We start from the raw sequence: 9,199 nt of genomic DNA, 5'->3' as shown, positions 1-9,199 counted from the left end.
ACCATTGCTCTCTCATACACATACAAACTGAGACGCCACTTGTGGTCTGCCAAGTCTCTGTTTCTCTCGGCCGCAAGCAGGATGGGCACTGTTGGTAGCCTGCCGAGTTTCTACTCCTCTTGGCCGGAAATGGGATAGGCGCCACACGTGGCCCACCGAGTCTTTACTCCTCTCGGCCGTAAGTGGGCTTGGACTCCACTCGTGGCCCCATATGGCCGCTCTTTGCCGCCCCCTACTGGCTGGCGCCCTAGGCGACCGCCTTGTTTGCCTGGTGGGACATGCCGGCCCTGAGAACAGGTACAGCACAGGCAGTGGCGGTGCAGGTTTCTCTCATAGTGATAGTTAACAAGCGGATCGCAGACTGCTCTGCCGGCATATCTCAGCCGTGCTCTGGACAGATCATTGCTAGGGATGAGAGGATTATTCCCTCCCCAGTTCAGTTTGGATTTTGAGGTTTCTGCTGGTGCTAATTAGTAGGGGTTGCAAAGGGTCTGCGATTCCTGATTTCAGCTATAGAACTGCCAGTTACTGGGTGTTGTATGTTTACAGGGAGGGTTTCCTGATTTTTAGGCTGTAAAACCTTTGGGGTTTGGATATTCAAAAGCCATTTAGACGGATAACGGGGAAAGTTATCCATCTAAATGGCTTAAGCCACATATTTAAAAGACTTATTTGGCTGCAATTTAGCCTGAGGCAGAAGGTAGGCGTCCCAGGGAGGAGCAGAGTCAGTCGGTTACCTTAACTCGCTAACTCTAGACACGCTATAGGGCAGGTCTAAAGTCAGCCATATGTCGATCCGGCTAACTTAACTAAGTCACTGAGCAGCTAAATATTGACCCCCTCGTGCTTTCTATCTTAATTTCTCTCTACTCTTTGACCCCCTTCTCTGGTGCTAGAAGGCCACCAATTACTGGATGTTGTGTGCTATAATCCCTCCCACCCTGCCCCTCACCCGCTCGCCTCAGTAACAAATGCACTTGTATAACCCATTTCTTTTGTTTATTTTAAAAGATTTCTAATCCTCCACTCTTGGCAGAGAACAGTAAAACTGTACATAATAATAATTAACTGAACACGAAAACAACAAAAATAGAATAAAATTGCAAGCCTTAAACACAGAAAAACAGCAATAACAGTCCTGCGTTGAGCTAGACCCTGGCAGTTTAGAGAACGTAGTCCATAAAACACCAAAAGAGGTTAAACTAAATCCACTGAGATGGACAGAGAGGGGTAAAATAAATAACCGCAGTTGCCAGCAACCAAATGCGGCCTTAAAGAAGGTGCTCTTCGGCTGTTTTCTGAAAATCAAGATGCACTCGGTCACCCGACTATTCGTCTAGCCTGGCATTAATCCATTAAGGGCTGTGAGCTGACTGAAGTAGGCCCACACCCTCCGTTCTCTTCTGCTCAGGGTTTCACCCCCCCCCCATCACACGGCCCATCGAGGCTATTCCCTCCCAGCCAAGCAGCATGTGCTCCATCCCATCATCTCATCTCTGGCCCCCCCCCCCCCCCCCCCCGCTTCATCGCCTATCTCTCGTCTTCCAAAAACTGGTGGACATTTGTTACCTCTTCATCTCTCCAACTTTTAGCTGTAACTGAGACTTGACCTTCCCCTGAAGCCTTAAGCCTCAGCTGCAGTTTACTCCTGCCTCAGACATGGCCTTGCTGGCTTATCTCAGACTTTGTTTGGTTTTTTTGTTGTGTCTTCTCTGTCTGTCTGCACTAGATTGTGAGCTCCAAGGAGTAGGGGCCGTCCAGACTATGCTCTTGTCATGATGATAATCATATCTAGTCTCCCAGAAACTGTTTTCCCCACAGTTGGTGAACTTCCTGAATCCTTTAGGGAACGATCCGGCTCCGGGTCATGAGCAGCAGCCAGTCCTGGTTTTTCAGCTTCTTTCCTTTGCTTCTCCTGTGAAGAAACTCCGAGGAAGACGAGACCTAACTCGCTTCAGTTTTCATGACCTGCAGCCCGCGGGTTCCTTGCCCGTGGCTACCCCTGCCTTCCCTTCTTGCTTTCTCAGGAAGATTGAGGTTCCGGCGCAGGCAAACCCCCCATAAAACAGGTGTGAGCAGCACTGGAGTTTTCGGCGAGTGGATCCATGGATGTGAAGACGACCATCTCTGCGCCCCCCCCCCCCCCCCCCCCGGTACTCCTCCGTGGCCTGAGGCGGAGAGAGAAGGCAGGCTCTGGGAAGATGGGAAGAGAAATCCCACCGCGCTCGCTGCCTGCTGCCCAGGAGTGAATGGAGGATGGACCTGTTTACCCGTCGGCAAAGCATGGCGGCTGACGAGTCTTTAGGGCAGTCGGAGACCTTGGAGATTCCTTGACAGACAAAAGCGGCTCCAGGGTGGCGGGGATGCGCGAGTGGTGCTTTCCTCTTCCTCTCACCGAGGGCAGTCACTCGCCCTTGAAAAGGGTGCAGTGCCCTGTGCACAGCCGCCCCCCCCCCCCCCCACTGTAAGGCTAATTCTCCTCTGTGGACATCCCTCCCCCATCGGTTATTGGATTCACCCCCATCACGACCAGGAAAATTGTCATCTTTAACGCCCCCCCTCCCCCCCCGAATCCGTACATAAGCAGGTCTGAAGCCTTTCACCGCCGGGACAGCAGTTTGAATTTTGAGAAGGGCGGCACAGGGCTGGGGGGGTGCTATCTCTGTGCTTTCCTGCCCCCGATTCCACGGCCGAGGTGGCTGAACGGAGATGCCCGGGAGGAGGGTCCAGGACCAGCTTTCATGCCGGTGCCTGCTTCTCCATTTCTCCTTCATGGTCCTCATTTGCAGAGGGCACAGCGGGCTGCCGGTGGTTTGGAAGGGAAGGGCTATTTATTTATTTAACGAGTTTTATATACCGTCATTCGGAATCGTCAAAATAACGCCATCGTAATGATTCACAAAACAAGGTTACAGGGATAAGGGACGCAAGGAACAAACTGTTATTAAGCATAGGGGATAACGTGTGTAAGGATTTAGTTCAGTTTTTTTGCTTCATTTCTTATTTATGAAAACCTAGATGTGATGAATTTCATTTCTTTATTCGTGAGGTTGGCTTGGAGGGCGATGATGTTGTGTTGTTCATTGGGTGAGTTGGTATGCTTTGTTGAACAACCATGTTTTTAACTCCTTTTTGAAGGTTTTTAGGTTTTCTTGAGTTCTGAGCTCAGTCGGTAGGGAGTTCCAAAGTTTTGGGCTACCAAGGGAGATTGCTCTTTTTTGGGTTGAGGTGAGTTGATTTGAGTGCGTTGGTGGTGTTTTTAGGAGTCCCTTATTTGCTGATCTAAGGTTTCTGCTTGGGGTATGTAGTTGTACGTAGGGGCTTAGCCAATTTTCTTGTTCTTCATATATAATTTTATGTAGGATGGATAAGACTTTGTATTCAATCCTGTATCTTATTGGTAGCCAATGAAGTGAAATAAGTGTTGGGGTGATGTGGTCATGCTTTTTTGCTCCTGTGAGGATTCTTGCAGCTGCGTTCTGCAGGATCTGGAGTGGGCGAATGGTGTTTAGAGGTAAGTTGAGAAGAAGAGAGTTGCAGTAGTCTATGTTGGAGAATGTTGAGGTCCAGCTCTGCATTCACTCTTCATAAAGAGCAGGGTACCAGGACAACTCTGCTGGGCCACCCTTTCTCTTACTGTCTCTAGAATTGTGGGCTGGGCTGAACAAGATGGCCTAGTGGTTCAGTCAAGAGGCTAGAAGGCACTCGGGGTTTCTAGTCCAGGCCATGTGCCAGGAGAGTTACCTTACTTCTCTGTGCTTCTAGTGGAACATCCGCTCTGCCGCTGACTTTCTGCAGTTGTGAACGAGCGCCTTTAGATTTGGGGCTTCTCTTGACCCAACTTTGATTGGATAATGAGTGCAGTACTGGTACAGCAAATGCTCCATATAAATCAAAATATTAGCTGTCATGCTCCTGATGGGAGACCTGCGAGCGCACGCAGGATGCCCTGTACCTGTCCGAGCACATGCAGCACCCGAGGGCTTTAGACTGGGATTGCACAGAGATGTTATGAGGATACGGAGGCCAATATTCAAACAAGCTGAGCTCCTAAGTTTAGGGACCTAAAATTACTAAATTCAGGCCTGTACTTCACGTGCCCAGATTTTTCGCTCCTAAGTTAGGGGCCCAGTGCTGCAATGCCACCCCTGTAGCCACCCACCTACATGTAAGCCCTCAGCTGGGCTCCCCTTTCAGAATTGACCTCATGGAGGGTATCAATGGGCGTGGCTGAGAGATTTCACTGATGGCAGATTCTAAAATACTATAATGAACTGTTACCATGAGAATGCTGCTTGGGCAGTGCCACGTAGTGTCTTGAGGCCTTTCACTAAGCAGTAGGGATCCCGATGGGCCCGGTGGCTCCAGCTGAATATCAGCCTGGATCCATGTGTGACAAGGACCCCTCAAGCAGGACACGGCGATGTCTTCTCAGATGATTTCCAGCCACCCCCTGCCCTGCTGGATATTTCGCAGCCTCTAGGAAGGTAGAAGAGTGGTTCGGGGGGGGGGGGGGGGGGAGGAGGTTGCTCTTGTGTTTTCAGGGGAAGAGGCGGTGACGTTCCCTGTGCTGGAGCCATCTTTACCAGAGCCACAAAATGCGATTGGCCTGACAGTTCAGAACTGTGTGGCCCAGGCGTTCGGCCGCGCGTCACGCCGTACGAAGAAAAAGCCAACAGTCTCGCTCTTCCAGCCGGTTTCTCCCGCTCTCTGCTCTGCGGCTCTGTCCCATTCTGGCGCCACTGGAGAGCTGAAGCGAGACGGCCCTTGAAATCATGCAGCCAGGTCTGGCGGCCGTTCCTTATGGATCTGGTGGGATCGTGCTTCCGCCTGGCCCCACGCCGAAGGGATGATTACGTTTGCCACAAAGCACCGGGTCGTAGATGGCTCTCGCTTTTTTTTTTTTTTGCTGATACCTAAACCACATTCAGGAGTGTTTTCACATGTTACCAACAGCCCTTTCTTCTCTCCTGGGGAGATTATACTTCTCAAGCCTTAGTCGCAAATGCGTTAATTTAGTCCAGTCATCCAGTGAGAAAACCTCTGCCTCTGTCACGCAGCAAAAGCCACCCTTTGCCATTACAGCTTCTGTCCTGTGCCTCATTTACTAATTCTGTGGTAGAAGAAGGGGGGTCCTGAAGGACCCTGGAGATCTGGGAGCAGCTTCTTATGTTCAAGCCAACATGGCTGAAGGCCATCGAGTCAGAAGGCCAAGGGCCCCACATGAGGAAGTACAGCCGTACATTTTGGTTACAAACTGGGGAAAAAAGATTCAAGTCACTTTATTTCAGCGGGGCTTTACGATGTCTCTCCTTCTCCCTACGTCTTCCAAAATGGCCTTTGAAAGTGGCAGCCAAGTCCCCCGTTAACTGACCATTGCATGGGCAGGCCAGAGATCCCCTTCTCTGGGGCCGGCAGGCAATGAATTGGCTCCAGGGGACTGGCAGGTTTATTCCCGCCCTGAGAGAGGCTACAGCCAACCTGGTAACAGCTGTGTTCCTTCTCTGGTTCTTTTTCTCCACATACTGGGGGGGGGGGCCCCGTAAACCCTGCGGGTCGGCTGGGAAGAGGCGATGACGGCCTCTCCATTCCCACCCTGTGCATGGATGTGCGTGAGAGGGGACGGCTGGAGATGGAGAGGGCCATCTCTCCGAGGTGTGGTTTACTGAAAATATGTGAAGGAGTTTGGGTCAGCAAAGAGGAGTCAGTCAGCCAGAACATTCCCTGAATGCCTCCCCTATCTAGAATGCCTCCTTAGTACTGACTGGCTTCCCTGTTTCCCTCTCGGCTCCACGTCTCCAGCATTTTCAGCCTCTGCACGCTTGCATTTGCTGAGACTCCACTACTTTCGACACCTGAAGAGTCCTCCTCCAGGGCAAAATCTTTTGCATGTGTGTGCCGCCATGTCAGCAGAGTCCTGAAAACCCGCCTGCCTGCTTCTCTCTTCTAGTCACCCCTCGTCCTCCTTATTCCCACCCTACCCCCCTCTCCTCCATTCCCTCTCCCCTTCCTCTTGCTGTGCGCCTCGGCTGCTTTCCACAAGGAATAAGACCTCCCAGTAATCCGAGATTACAGCATGGGTCAGCTACTCCTCCGAAAATCCCAAGGGCAGCTTGTTTGTTGGTTTATTGGTGCCGGCTTATTTCAGTTTGGGTAGCTGCCTGGCCAGAGGGGAGGGCATCCGTGCAAAGGCACCAGTTCCAAACAAGGCAGGTGCCCCCTGCACCTCCTCGGTCACCCGTCGATGAGAGCTGCGAGAAATGGCGATGCACTGGCGTTGGGGGCTGGGATTCTGGAGGAGACAGAGGGAAGAAAAATCAGGGCCAGAAAATTAAGGAGGCACTGGGAACTCGGTGGTTCCTGCTCTTCTCTCCCAGTTGTGGCAACACCCCCCCCCCCCCCCCCAAATAGAAACAGTTTCAAATCAGAAGAACACGGCACCACCAAAACCTATTAAAGAAGGAATCACTTTGTCCACCCCAGTGATGTCATGGTTTGGTGTGAGGTCATCAGTAACAGCCGAACTATGTATTTATATATGAATGGTGTGCATGATAGGCTCACTGCCTGCAAACAGAGCCCTGGCAGGGTAAAGCCAGCCTGGGGAAACAGGTGCTTGATGGGCTTGCATTTTCCTGTGGGAATCTCAGCGCTGTTGGCTCAGCCAGCTCTCCATCCCCTCCTGACAAACAAAGATATTTGGAGGGGAAGCTTCCTGTGAAAGCTGTGAACTGCAAGCAGAGCAGCAGCAGGATTGTTAGCTTCTACACAAGGAACAAGGCTTTGCCCTCACCCACCTCTCATTCCAGAAGCCCCTGATCACGGGGCGGGCGGGCGGCCTGCAGGACAGAGCAGTGCATCTTTAACCCCTAATGCCCTTCGTCTCGGAATAGGATGGGCTACAGTCAGAATCCTCGCACCTTTGTGTTCTCTGTTTCCTATCTGATGCCCTTGGTTTCAGACTAATATTGATTTGTAGGTGACTAAGATTTTGCAGATGGATCATTCGATGACTAAATGTTCATCAGGTTTCCAGAAATATTCCAGACGTTAGGACATATTACTGTCCATGGCCCCTGCTGGTGGCACTGTCATGACGTCAGAGAGGGAGCCCAGAATGCATTGTATATACACCCTGTTAAAGCCCAGGTATGATTGCTGGTACCAGCTGCACTCCAGTCCTGCAGGAGTCCACTCCAAACCAGGTGTAACAACCACAATAAAACCGCATGGACAGCCAGAGATTCTCCCAGTGCTGGAGAGGAAGCCCAGATGCTTCCTGAGTCTGCCCCTGTTACAAACCCTCACACTTAGAGCCACTGCATCTCCGTAAACAACACAAATCCTGTTGTTTTTCTGTTGGCCAAGGCCACACAGGAAGCAGTGAGACATGTCCGGAGGAAGAGCACGCCGTGAGGGGCTCTCTTGGACAGCAGAAACGGCTCAGGGACCATCTGCACCCTCACCTCTGCCCACTAAACCTGCACATCTCCAACCTTTCGTGTCCCGTGATGACTGATTCTGGCAATTTGACCCTTTCTGACCCACTCAGCCTAGATGAACACATAAAGCCTTTGAGGCAGGGGCCATGTTTTGTAATTCCCTTGTAAAGCACTGAGTACACTGCCAGTCCTTTAGAAATAATAAACGTTGTTCCTTTCAATAATATCAATAATATGCTGATTTCTTTACGAGCGGGTCCATCTGCAATCCCAGCGCAAGAGAGGAGCCTGTAAAACCCATTTGCTGGCACTCGTTCCTCCTGCAGTCACAGCTCTGGGCTCTTTTTCTAGGCATTTCACACCACTGCGCCAAGCAGCGATATCTCCCCAGCGATTCCCAGGCCCACAAAGGGGTTCCGGTTCCTCCTTGCTTTAATGGAGCAAAAAAGCTGCTAAGAAAAGATCTGGGAGACTGTGCAGATGAAGGCCTCTGCTAGTCTCTGCTGTTATGTCTGCCTTCGCTGCCCTGGCTCCCAGGGCTTCCTCTACGTCACCCATCCCTTGCTTTAGTGCCAGTGAAAAGAACGTCTCCAGTGAGAATGTGTGAGTGCCCCGTTCCCACTGCCACATGACCCGCGAGCAGCCTGGGTTCCCAGAACAGGCCAGCTGAAGTGTTGTGCTGATAAGGCCACGGGGATGACAGATACGGCTCTGCTCTGGACCTGCTCTGGCACTCTCCACTACTAATCATATCCTGCCCTTTTCCTGCCCTACCGGGATCAGACCCAAGAGCATAAACAACACAGGCAGCCTAGGGGTAGGAATGGCCAGAGCCCTCTGTCCTCTTCGGGAGAGGAAAGGGCTTTATTGGGATTATGAGTCGGTGTAACTTTTTATGTTCTTTCACTGTTGTGTTTATATGCTGTAACCAGCTGTATTTATGTAATGGTCTCAGTAATGGCTTTTCTGTTTAGTAGAATCAACTTGTTTTTGTTTACTATATATTGTATGTTGTTATTATTTTTACTTTGTATCAAATGCTGAGTTTTGTTAACTGCTTTGATGTCTGTGGGAAAGCCGGTCTATCAGATGAATGAACTAAAGACCAAACTCGGGGAATTTCCCTAATGTTAGAAGCACAGTTCTGAAACCGATTCTCAGATCCTCTGTCTTTCAAACACTTTCCAGTGGGGTTTTCAATGGTATATTCTTCCCAGGGTACTATTTCCTTCTTTTTATGAACAGGACTTCCCTTCAACTACCCTGCGCCCCTCTCCCCCCCGGATTTAGCACCTGTTTTACATTCAAAAGCAAGAAGGGGTGCGACAGTGAGGTTATCAAATCTGTGGATGACACAAAATTATTCAGAGTAGTTAAATCTCAAGCGGATTGTGATGAATTGCAGGAGGACCTTGTGAGACTGGAAAATTGGGCATCCAAATGGCAGATGAAATTTAATGTGGTCAAGTGCAAAAAGTGATGCAAATAGGGAAAAATAATCCATGCTGTAGTTACACAATGTTAGGTTCCTTATTAGGAGCTACCACCCAAGAAAGAGATCTAAGCGTCATAGTGGATATTAATACACTGAAATCGTCGGCTCAGTGTGCTGTGGCAATCAAAAAAGCAAACAGAATGTTAGGAATTATTAGAAAGGGAATGATGAATAAAACGGAAAATGTCATAATGCCTCTGTATCGCTCCATGGTGAGACCGCACCTTGAATACTGTGTGCAGTTCTGGTCGCCGCATCTCAA

This window comes from Rhinatrema bivittatum, chromosome 16 (assembly GCF_901001135.1).
Source record: "Rhinatrema bivittatum chromosome 16, aRhiBiv1.1, whole genome shotgun sequence".
NCBI classification, from domain to species: Eukaryota; Metazoa; Chordata; class Amphibia; order Gymnophiona; family Rhinatrematidae; genus Rhinatrema; species Rhinatrema bivittatum.
The sequence above is the reverse complement of the archived record's forward strand: the minus strand, read 5'-3'. Positions refer to the sequence as shown.